The sequence below is a fragment of the Sprattus sprattus genome (assembly GCF_963457725.1).
Source record: "Sprattus sprattus genome assembly, contig: scaffold_68, whole genome shotgun sequence".
Taxonomy (NCBI): Eukaryota; Metazoa; Chordata; class Actinopteri; order Clupeiformes; family Clupeidae; genus Sprattus; species Sprattus sprattus.
The window spans coordinates 123,437-136,074 of NW_027666722.1; positions in this window are offsets into that span (position 1 = coordinate 123,437).

Here is a 12,638-nt window from a genome sequence, read left to right on the forward strand (position 1 = left end):
CAATGGTATTCTTAGTGAATGTGGATATACACTGAAAAGGGCTAAGGTTCCGAATAATTGGTGCCGTATCTTGTTCCTCCCATGTAACCAAAACCTTATACATAGTTTGGGCCCAAAAGGTCACTTAATTTGAAAGGTATTGAAAAAAGTCATTTTCCACATAGGAAACAATGGTATTTTTAGTGAATGTGGATATACACTGAAAAGGGCTAAGCTTCCGAATAAATGGTGCCGTATCTTGGTCCTCCTATGTAACCAAAGCCTTGTACATAGTTTGGGCCCAAAAGGTCACTTAATTTGAAAGGTATTGAAAAAAATCATTTTCCTCATAGGTTACAATAGGTATTTTGGTGAATGTGGATACATTGAAGTGGGCTAAAGATCAAAATGAATTGTTCCGTATCTTGTTACCCCCATGTAAACTATGCCTTATACAAAGTTTGGGGTCCACGTGACACATACAGTTTTTCTCGATTGCTTTTACCTGCTTAGGTAAACTAGAACCCACTTGGTCTTCATGACTACTTTCTTTGCACAACAGAAGTCATCTCTTGCAAATGTGTTCATACATTTTCATTGGGTTCACAGATTTCTCACACCCTTTTGCAAAACAGTTAACATAGATGTCATTCAAAAACCCCAAACTCTATTGGTTTTCCCGTGCTAAACAAAAGGAAAACATCTTTTCACAGGTCGTATAGATTCCTTGCATAAGTCTGAATCACCTGTATGAAACTCCTTTGCACAACTCTTCAATGAGCAATCAGTCCCTCTCCACCTATATAGGTGCCACGTCTCTTTGCAAGCATGGATCAGAGAACCTGTCTTCAGAGAACCATGGCTCTTTTGTCGTAAACGAATAGACAATTACTAATTTGAACACAGTTGTTACTGTATATTCCCATATTTTTCATATTTTTTTATTTCAGTTTTCAGCTAAAGTTTTGAGAATAATGGCATGGAATTGTTTCTGATTTTGAGTATTTCTGTGTAAAGTATAACTATGTAAAGCAAGGAAATGCCACTGGCATGTCAACAGGACTGCACTGGTTCATATTGATGGCCATATTTTTTATTTTGTTGTCCAGTGTGAAATGATTGATTAAAGAGTGCTTTTCAATTGGCAACAAGTTGTAGTGTTTGAAGGCAAGATTTGCTTTTGCTGCATGGTTTAAGTGTTTTGAGAGAGTAACAGCCTTTTGCAAATGTGTCATTTTTTCCAGAGTGCTTTTGTTCAGACACAGATGTTAACTGTTTTGAGAACGTGATGTCAGAGTTGACACAGGTAACAAAACGATTGAGTAATGTAATGTGAATAGTAATATTTCCTTTTCCCCATAGGCAACAATAATACTTAAATTTGATGTGGACAAACATTGAAGGGTGCTTAAAATCACAATAATTTCTGTTGTGTCAAATGCAGCCAAAGCATTCCAATGTCACTTCATGTGAAAGCTAAAAAAAAAATACAGATGTATTTTGGTAGTAAATCACAATAACAAAAACAATTACAACAAAAACATTTCCTCGTAGAAAAAACGGATGTATTTTGGTAGTTCTAACCATTTGGCATTCTGGTGTGTCAAATGCAGCCAAAGCATGAAAGCAATTCAGCCAAAGCATTCGTGCTGCTGTTGGAGTATGCATTCGCGCTGCTGTTAGAGTGGTAATTTAATGACGGTCCCTAAGCGTGCGAATATGCGAATCTGTCGAATATGGAACCTGAAACTAACTTCACTGCGCCGTATGATTCTGCGTTTCATTGCTGCGTCTTTACCACGTCCTAATGACAGACGCAACAGACTGAGGGCAAGAACACTACGCCTTTTATCCGCCACGCGAGACATCTTTCCAGCGTGTTTTAGGTACGCTTAAAAGTTGAAATATTCTCAACTTTTCAGCGCAAGGCGCGGAGGCGCACCGCTCATCAATGTCACACTCGGCCAGGCAGGTTGCGCACGCAGCTCCGCTTCATAGAAGCCGGGCAAAACAGCTTGGTGATCCTGCGGCTGTTTTGCCCGCCGCGCTTTGCCAAGGAGTTTCTGAAGCTTCGGGAAAAGCAAGGGAAATCGAGACAAATTATGATTTGTGATATGATTTTATGTAGTGTTGAAAAGTGGCACTACATTGGACAAAGAAAGACTGGATATTAACTTAAATGACAAGGCTGCCGGGAAAGCGATTTATATTTATGACTATTTTTGTCAGTTTATAGGCCTACGTTAAATGATACAAAGTATAGTATATTATCGCTACTTTGTCTACCTGCATTAAAGCATTACTTTCCCGACTAGAATATAAGCAGTGTCTGTCTGAATGGGCTGCTGGGATGTTATTGAATGTTGATTGAATGTTAATCAGAATCGTCTGTCAGATATTTCACCCTCTGCCCTTCACTTTGTAATTTTGCTACCAGAACACGCAAATTAGGGAGTGGTCTGCATAACTATGTGTTTCCACCTTAACATCTCTGAATACAGACAAACCAACAAGTGTTTGGGTACTTGACACATAAGAGAGCCTGACCAAGTCCATGTCTGAGTACGACTAGCATAATTACGGCAAAAGTAAACCTGAAACAAGAAGGTGGTGAGACATAGAAAGAAAGAAGAAAGGTATACAGAACTAAACTGGCCTAAAGCCTAGGATTACATTTGATTAACATCATCATTGTTTAAGCCCTGTAGTTATTTTGGGAACTTATTCTGACATTGAGATGTATTCAATTCTGAGGCAAATAGTTGAGTGAGTTAACCCTCCTATTATGTTTGGTTCCAATTTGACCCCATTCAATGTCTCTAAATAAATGATTGACATATTTTTTTTGGCTTCATATTTAATGACTTTTCCTTATTTAATGGGGACAACTGAGTAAACACAAAATCAACAGGATGATATGTTTTCAATGTCCTGTACCCATGCTGTACGCATAAGTGTTGTTTGGGGTCAATATAACCCCAGGCTGTTTGTATTGTATACAATATATAAGAAATGTCAACTCTTCTTCCTAGGAAACAGTTTTTTTTTTTTTCCAAATGTTACAGATAAAAACAATATGTACTTAGAAATAATATGAAGCCATAAAACACCAGAAGGATATCGCTTTCCAATTTGACGTCAATCAGTGAGATTTTATGGTAATCTGCATATTTCTCCATAGTCGTGTAACATGTATTCTGGATGTATAATGGGGGTGGGTGGGGGTATTGTTTTATTTAAAGGGCTATTTAGGTAGTCAACAAACTAACCTTAAGTACCTGACATATAAACTTGGGTAAAAAGCATAAAAGATGTTAGTAAATTTGAAGATAATAGGAGGGTTAAAATGATATTATCAGTCTGTCTTTTGTAACAAAGAGTTGTCTTGTCATAAAAAACTAAGATATTGATAAAATAAGAAAAGGATTGCAGTTGCAGGCCTTTTTACCCACTATGAAGCCTAAATGGCTTTTTCTCTCAATCATTTCTTCAACCCTTGTGTGGTTTTATATAGATAACTGGATACTGGACAAGATGGAGGCCATGATGCAGAAGAGTCCAGCTCAGCCACCAAAGAACCGTAAGACAAATGACCTTCACCAAAGCTCCATATTGCAATATATGTGTAAAGACTTTTTGCAGTCTTTTTTTTAGTTTTACACAGGAAAATATATTTCAGTCCGTGCGCTATTGGTTGGGGTCTTCTCACAGTGGCCAATCCTCTCACTGTCCCATGCAAGTACTCATAGCCAACAACCTGACCTTACAGATTCAACAATTGCCCAACCCTAGATGGTGAGCACCAGGGTACAACACCAATGCACAACTGACAGCCTCATGGCTAAAGCAGAGCTGTTGGTCTTTCCAGCCAAACAGGCCATACAACGCAACATTGATATCAACATTGACTCCTTATCTCTTGCTCCTTCCAAAGCAGCAAGAACATTTAAGTGTCATTATCGATGACTATCATTCACTGACCACATTGCCTCTGTCTCCTGGTCGTGCAGCTTCGCAATATTCAACATCCGCAAAATGATAGACTTGCACTAGGGGTGGGCGATATGAGCTAAAATTCATATCACAATATTTTCCACTGTCCAGACGATATCACAATATATGAGGAAAACATTATATTTTATAAGTATTTCTTAGTTAAATGACATTAGTTAAGTCAAAATATGTATTTCAACCTTATATAACCAGAAAGAGGCATTGGACATAGTGTGCACCTTTTTTTTATTGTGCAATTGTTTTTTTCAAACATGAGGTAGGTAGGCCTATATGAATTAAATAAAATATTATGTAAAATAAAATAAAATATTTCAAGAACACAGGAGATAGGAGGGCACGGTGGCGCAAGCTGATACAGCCCCCACCGTACGGGCTACTGCCCGAGGGGACACAGGTTCAAGTCTGGCCTGATGCCACTTCCCATTCCTCTCCCCACCTGTTCTCTGCCTTGTTTCCTGTCATAACTTTACTGTCCTATCCAAATAAACACATAAAAAGCCCAAAAATAAATCTTAATAATAAAAAAAGAACACAGAAGATAATGAAATTGGAAGCATTTTTGCTACATGGAAAATAAGGTAATTACAAACTCGCAAGGAGAGTCATTTACATTTACATTTAGTCATTTAGCAGACGCTTTTGTCCAAAGCGACGTACAAGGGAGAGAAAAATCAAGCTAAGAGCAATAAAACCTGGTGTAACAATAAATACTGCTTATTTTTTTCAAAAAAATAGAAAACGACATAGAAAGAAAAAGAAGTGCGGGACTGTCACTGCTTAAGTGCAAGTTAAGCCAAGGTGCCAGTTAGGAAGGGAGGTGCTCTCTGAAGAGTTGGGTCTTCAAGAGCTTTTTGAAGGTAGAGAGGGACGCCCCTGCTCTGGTAGTGCTAGGCAGGTCGTTCCACCAACGTGGAACTACAACTGAGCTGAGTCTGGATTGCCGTGCTTGCACCGGGGGCAGTGCCAGACGAAGCTCATTGGATGAGCGCAGCGTCCTGAGTGTAACATTTGCCCTTACAAGAGCATTTAGGTAGGTGGGAGCAGACCCAGTAAGCACTTTGTAGGCAAGCATAAGTGACTTGAACTTGACGCGAGCAGCTACTGGCAGCCAGTGGAGCTCAGTGAGTAGCGGGTGACATGTGCCCTCTTTGGTTGGTTGAACACCAGACGCGCCGCGCGTTCCGGATCATCTGTAGTGGTTTTACCACGCATGCCGGCAGGCCCGTTAGGAGGGCGTTGCAGTAGTCGAGGCGGGAACTCACCAAGGTTTGCACCAGCATCGGCATAACAGTGGTAGGAAAAAACCATGCGAGCGGATGCTAGGGCCCAGCGAGGTGGTGTAGATGGCAAAGAGAATGTCATAATGACGCATCTCTTCTAAGCCCCAGGACCGACAGCGAATGATGACTTGATCGATTGCTGAGTGGGACTCTGGCTTGTCTTCGGGCGAGCTCCTGGGCTAACTGTTTCACACATTTTGTTGGATTCTTCATATTCACGGACATGCATGGTTTTCAGGTGATTTAACACGATGCAGGTGTTTCCAAAAAACAACACAGCGACACAACTTGCATAGTATAGTTTTTTGGACGAGGTTCCCCCTTTCTCTTTAACCAACTCGTCATCATCCTGCTCTTGATCAACATCACTTTCTGCATTTTCACTCATCCCCGATTGTTCAATTTTATAAGTGCAAAATTGAACAATCGGGGATGAGCGAACATGTCTAATATATATACAGCCGTGGAAAAAATTAAGAGACCACTTCAAAATTATCAGTTTCTCTGGTTTTACTATTTATTGGTATGTGTTAAAGTAAAATGTACATTTTAGTTTTATTCTATAACCTACTGGCAACATTCCTACCAAATTTCAAATAAAAATATTGTCATTTAGATCATTTATTTGCAGAAAAATGACAATTGGTCAAAATAGCAAAAAAGATGCAGTGTCTTCAGATCTCGAATAATGCAAAGAAAACAAGCTCATATTCATTTTTAAACTACACAATACTAATGCTTTAACTTAGGAAGAGTTCAGAAATCAATATTTGGTGGAATAACCTTGATTTAAAATCACAACTTTCATGTGTCTTGTCATGCTCTCCACCAGTCTTTCACATTGCCGTTGGGTGACTTTATGCTACTCCTGGCGCAAGAATTCAAGCAGCTCGGCTTCTTTTCATGGCTTGTGACCATCCATCTTCCTCTTGATCACATTTCAGAGTTTTTTTTATGGGATTCAGGTCTCGAAATTGGGCTGGCCATGACAGGGTCCTGATCTGGTGATACTCCATCCACACCTTTACTGGCCTGGCTGTGTGGCATGGAGCATTGCCCTGCTGGAAAAAACACTTCTCAGAGTTGGGGAACATTGTCAGAGCAAAAGGAAGCAAGTTTTTCTTCCGGGACAACGTTGTACTTTGCCTGGCTGAGGTTTGTAAAAGACCATAAGGATTGAACCAAAGCCGACTGGAGGGTCTCCTAGTTCGTCTTCTCTGATGAGTCCAATTTCACAGTAGGTGCAAGACTCTGTGGCTTGTAGGCCTCTCCAGGTCTCCGTCTAACCATCAGACGACCATGTGTTGGGCAAAGCTGAAAATTGGACTCATCAGAGAAGACGAACTTGGAGACCCTCCAGTCCGCTTTGGTTCAATCCTTATGGTCTTTTACAAACCTCAGCCAGGCAAAGTACAACGTTGTCCCGGAAGAAAAACTTGCTTCCTTTTGCTCTGACAATGTTCCCCAACTCTGAGAAGTGTTTTTTCCAGCAGGGCAATGCTCCATACCACACAGCCAGGCCAGTAAAGGTGTGGATGGAGTATCACCAGATCAGGACCCTGTCATGGCCAGCCCAATTTCGAGACCTGAATCCCATTAAAAAAAACTCTGAAATGTGATCAAGAGGAAGATGGATGGTCACAAGCCATGAAAAGAAGCCGAGCTGCTTGAATTCTTGCGCCAGGAGTAGCATAAAGTCACCCAACGGCAATGTGAAAGACTGGTGGAGAGCATGCCAAGACACATGAAAGTTGTGATTTGAAATCAAGGTTATTCCACCAAATATTGATTTCTGAACTCTTCCTAAGTTAAAGCATTAGTATTGTGTAGTTTAAAAATTAATATGAGCTTGTTTTCTTTGCATTATTCGAGATCTGAAGACACTGCATCTTTTTTGCTATTTTGACCAATTGTCATTTTTCTGCAAATAAATGATCTAAATGACAATATTTTTATTTGAAATTTGGTAGGAATGTTGCCAGTAGGTTATAGAATAAAACTAAAATTTACATTTTACTTTAACACATACCAATAAATAGTAAAACCAGAGAAACTGATAATTTTGAAGTGGTCTCTTAATTTTTTCCGCGGCTGTATATTAGTATTTAGCCTGCCTACTAACTGCAGCTGCCTGCACGCTTGTTTGTTGCCAGCACTACATGCGCGCAACAAGTGCATGCAACGTCCGCTCATAGAAATAGGTCAACATATTAACGTACATTCTTTTTTTGTAAGAACCTAGAGAGGTTAGGTTAAAGGTTAGGTTAGTTGTAGATACTTAGCTGCAGCCGCCATAACTGGAAGCGACCAATGACTCGAGCAAATGTATGAAAGACTTTCAACGGGCTTAGTTCGTCGCCAATTCAGTGGAAAAGTAGTTGACCATACTGTGTGCCTAATACGTTTTGAGTGTTTAAATCATCATTGTTTGACATGTATGTGAGGCATTGTGTTCAAACCTTATGAAAGGAAGGGTTTTAATGAAGTTACAACTGTGATAGATAGTGTATTTGGGCTACATGCAAGTGCAAGTTGCTATTATGGGCGACCGGGCCATGGGCGACCGGGCCTTTTGCTCGGAAGCACCACATTTATGGAACAGCCTCCCTGACCACCTAAGGGCAACACAGACACTGGATTCCTTTAAAGCTGGACTTAAAACTTTTTAATTCAGGAAGGCATTTCTGGCCTTGTGTTAAATCTTTTCTGTTATGCTTATGTTAATATTTAAATTTGTTTTTAATTTTATTGTATTATTATAGTCAATTTCTAATATGTAGGCACTCTGAGATTCCTTGGAATGAAAAGTGCGTTAAAAATAAAATTAATTATTATTATTATTATTAGCGATTAGCATGCTAAACGGAGATTTAGTTATGTTCTGTTCTTATGTTGATTCGATGTTATAAAGATGGGTTCATCTTGTTAAGATTTCGACTGGATGAGATATGAATGAGATCCTTGTTGTCTAGTGTAATGTCCACAATGATATGTATCTAGTAATATTAGTTGTGTAATTGTTACCATGTAGCAATAATTCATATTAATGCAATTCAGTGCAGTGCTGATTAGTCCCTATTCTCATTGCAGACAACAAATATATGTTCTATCACATGCATCGTCATGTAATGAAAATAATTGAATGCACCTTAAAGGGAAATAAAGAAGCATGTTTTGGTACTAGCTGGTGTTCTTATAGACTAGAACCACCAAATACAGTCCTTTCTCAAATGCCTCTGATATTAAAGTGACTGTAGCATTACCTCCTGCAGGTTTAGTTTTCTTGGTCATGGTTGCCCCTTCTTATTATTTGAACATGTCTTGGCTATGACGAGATTTGAGATGGCTGATGAGGTTAGTGGTGTTGAAGCTCTTTGGTTTGTTTTCCCTCGTTGTACCTCCGACGAACATTTATTGCTGACAGCAACTCTACTATCATCTTTTGATATCGCAAAGTAGTTCCACACCGCTGACATGATTATTTCAACGACTGCAACATGCTCAAAAAGTTTAGTGTAACCAGGCAACGGCCCTATGCGTAACAACCTACGCTGGGAAGAATATTTGGAGGGAAATTAGACCTTAAAAATATCGGCTTAAATTATTGGCCGGATTTACGATATCACTAAATGAATAATATTTAATTTGTTGCACTTATCGGCCACTAATATATTGGCAACCGAAATATCGTGGATCTCTAATATAACTGTATCCACGGTATAGCAAAAATCCATATCATGGCGCAGCAAAATACGGTAGACACTGTCATACCAGTATAGCGCCCACTCCTAACTTGCACTTACAGTAGTTATATTTCTGCCCTTTATTCTACTTTTATGTAACATAGTATTAGTTATTACACTAGGGGCCTGATTTACTAACAGGATTGTGCCCATTTCAGGCGTAAAATAGCGGTCGTAAGCATAAAACGGTATTTACAAAGGAGGCGCATTTGAGAAGAGGCGCATTTTTACGCTTTGTGGGTGTGAAGCGCAACGAGATGGGAGGGTATAAGAAACCTGGGCGTGAAGCGCAAATATATGGGAGGAGAGAAGTTAAGTGCGCCTAATGATGCATTGCATGGTATTTACTAAAACTGCCTGGTGAGCGCCAGGCTAATTCTCCGCCTCATAAAAGCACGTCTTAACCAGAAAGCGCATTTCCATTGAGTCTGAAAACGTTGATATGGCAGCAGTTATAAGAGCAAGGCGAAGAAAGAAAACAGAGACAGGGCACAGAAAGAGTTTTTTCAACTCGTATAACACTTTTTCAGTTAAGCGAACCACAAATCATTAGACAGTAACAGGTACAGTGACGACATCGAACCCTCCACCTGGCGATCACATTCCATTCCATCAGTTGTTAAACTGCTGGCAACATTTGCAAATATTGGCCTCTGGATAATTTCAAACAGTTAAAGCATATGCAGTTGGTATATCTCAGCCTTCACTCAGCCAAATATTCACCCAGGTACTCAACGCATTGCTAGGGCGCACTGGTCAATATACATTTCCCCACTACGATAGCTGAAATTTAACTTTCCGAACGTAATTGGAGCCATTGATTGCACCCACATGCAAACAGTCCCACCTTCAATCCACGAACATATTTACCGAAACAGAAACCACACATATTCAATGAATGTCCAGGTCATATATGATGCCAACATGATCATTACTAACGTGGTAGCCAAATACCCTTGATCTGTCCATGACAGTTTTATCTTCCGGAATAGTGCCATCTATCCATGATTGAGCAACGGTGATTTTGGAGAGGCCTGGCTACTTGGTAAATGTATTTGTTTCAGTGGGGATATATTGTAGTGAACCCATGTCCATTGTAGAACTTATTAACACTAAAAGGTCTATATCCCTCGTCCGGGATATTTTTATTTTTGAGTTTTTGTCTTAGAGACATAAAAAGAACAACCACGGAAACATTGAACCCTTTTCTAATATTATTGCTGAGGTCTTCTAGAATAGAATCATATATTCCATTTGTGCATCAATGTTTTTAGTTAAGCAAAATGTACAAAAACATCAAGGCATGTCAGACCACTTAGAAAAGTCTAAAAGGCCTTGGACCTTAGAGTGTTAAGCTCGCCATGTACACATCTATTTTGTTATAATAGATAACACTGTTTCATTGTATTAAGCCTACAACACCTTCAGAAGGCTCAACATCTGTATTATAGATACACCTCAAGTTACACCTCAACAAGATTTCACATGTCTAGGTTACTTCAACCTCAACCTGTGTTACAAGTTTTTTTTTACGTGCACCTTATCTGAAACTATGTCTTATCTTTTTTCAAAACACTACACACAATTTACAAACGCTCGACAGTGGTTGCCTGCTGTGAGGTTAAACTGCAAAGACTGTGTTGCTAGTTTTTTAGCACCTAAGTACCTTTTAGTTTTTAATCTATTTTTGTTGGTTTGCATGTTTGGGTCTTTAAGGAGTGATACATAAATTATTATATATTTTTAGATATTTAATATTTTGCCTGCACCTTTATCCCACCTTCACCACCCTCACCAGTTAGCCCACATCCAAACATGTGGCGTGGCTACCTCGGTCCCTCAAAGGATGAGTATTAGCTCATGGTTTTTGCAGGTGTGAAGTTTTGCTCTTTGAGTAACCTGGTTTTCAGAAATTGTGTGACATGTAGATTGTGTGAAAAACTGCATGAGTCACGTGGGGACCTTTTAGTTTTTTTGCAAAATCAAAACGTATTCTAATTATCAAAAAGTATTTTTGTACATCAGTCTACAAGCATTTCTAAAGGCCCCGTCACACCATAACGTTCTGGTCAATGTTCTCTGAAAGTTCTAATCGTTCAATTTTGAGCGTTCTAGGACGAGGTGGACACATCTGGCAGGTGACTAACGTGGGACTGACTCATGTCTAGTGTGGGACTGATGCATGAGGAGCGTGTAACAGCGACCAAGTGGTATGTCACTGGCGCGCGACAAACGTGTGCTGACGTGTCACTGACGCGTGACGACCGATATGTCAATGTTAGACGAGCAAGTTGAGTGTGTGCCTAACGTATGAATAACGACAGAATAGCATTTTGCTGGCGTGTGGGTTGTATGGTCAAACGGGTATAAAACTCTGGAAAATCATAGTGGATTCAGTTGTTCTGAACAGTGAACATCATGCCGCCAAGACGAAAAAAATGTGTGAGGGGGGCAGGATAAAAAACTCAAATCATCAAGTCTGAAATCATCTGAGCGAACTTAAGCTCAGATCACTTGGGTTGAGCGAGACTCCAAACTATTCCCACAGGAGTCATGAAATTCATTCATACTTCATTCATACTCCCCATCATTCGTCTTTCCTTATACATTATGTAACAATACCAGGCTCACAGGTATTGAACATAAGAGGGAGGCCACGCAGAATTTATATAATAATAATAATAATTTATTAAAGGTAATAGTTATAAAGGTATCTACTAATTATAGCGCACGTGTGGTGAATGTCAGTGCTGTGAATAGAACCAAAAGATGTGGTGTAAGTCAGTTAACTGGTAGTATAAACAAAACAGCGACGATAATCCAACTCCAACACCAACACCAAACGACAATTCCGATTCCAAACACGATCCTAATCCACAGCTCAACGACCTATCCACAGCTCTCCCGAATGCAGTCTGGTCAGGGCTTTTGTAGCCCATCCATCCACTGCTACACCTGCCTCCAATCACCTGCTTCACCTGTTCCCAATCACCTGTTTAGAGAAGGAGACAGGACAGGCATGCACATAACATGGGGGCGGGGACTAGACCGCTAGATCTAGACCAGACCACTAGATCGTAACATCCCCCCCCTTAAGAAAGAAGCCCACCCAAGTGGGATTCTGCATTATCTAAAAAAAAAAAACATATACCTATAGCATCATAATCTAACCAAAAAAAACAGCCACCATAACTCATACTGGGGTCAGACTATAACTTTTCTCTCTTTTTTTTTTTATACCACCCCACGGGACAACGCATCTGCCATTACGTTCTCCACACCCCGAATGTGGTGAATCTGCAAGTGGTAGGGTTGCAAGAACAACGCCCAACGCATCAGGCGTTGATTTGGATTTTGTAGTGTCTGCAGAAATGTTAACGGATTGTGATCCGAGTACACCACTACGGGATGGAATCCCCCACCCAAATATACATCGAAGTGCTGCAGAGCCAAAATCAAAGCCAGCGCTTCCTTCTCGATCGTGGAGTAATTGAACTGGTATTTATTGAATTTCTTAGAAAAATAACATACCGGACGGTCTATTCCCTTCTCGTCTGTTTGTAAAAGCACCGCGCCTGCCCCAACCTGGCTGGCATCCACTTGCAGTTTGAATGCTCGGTCA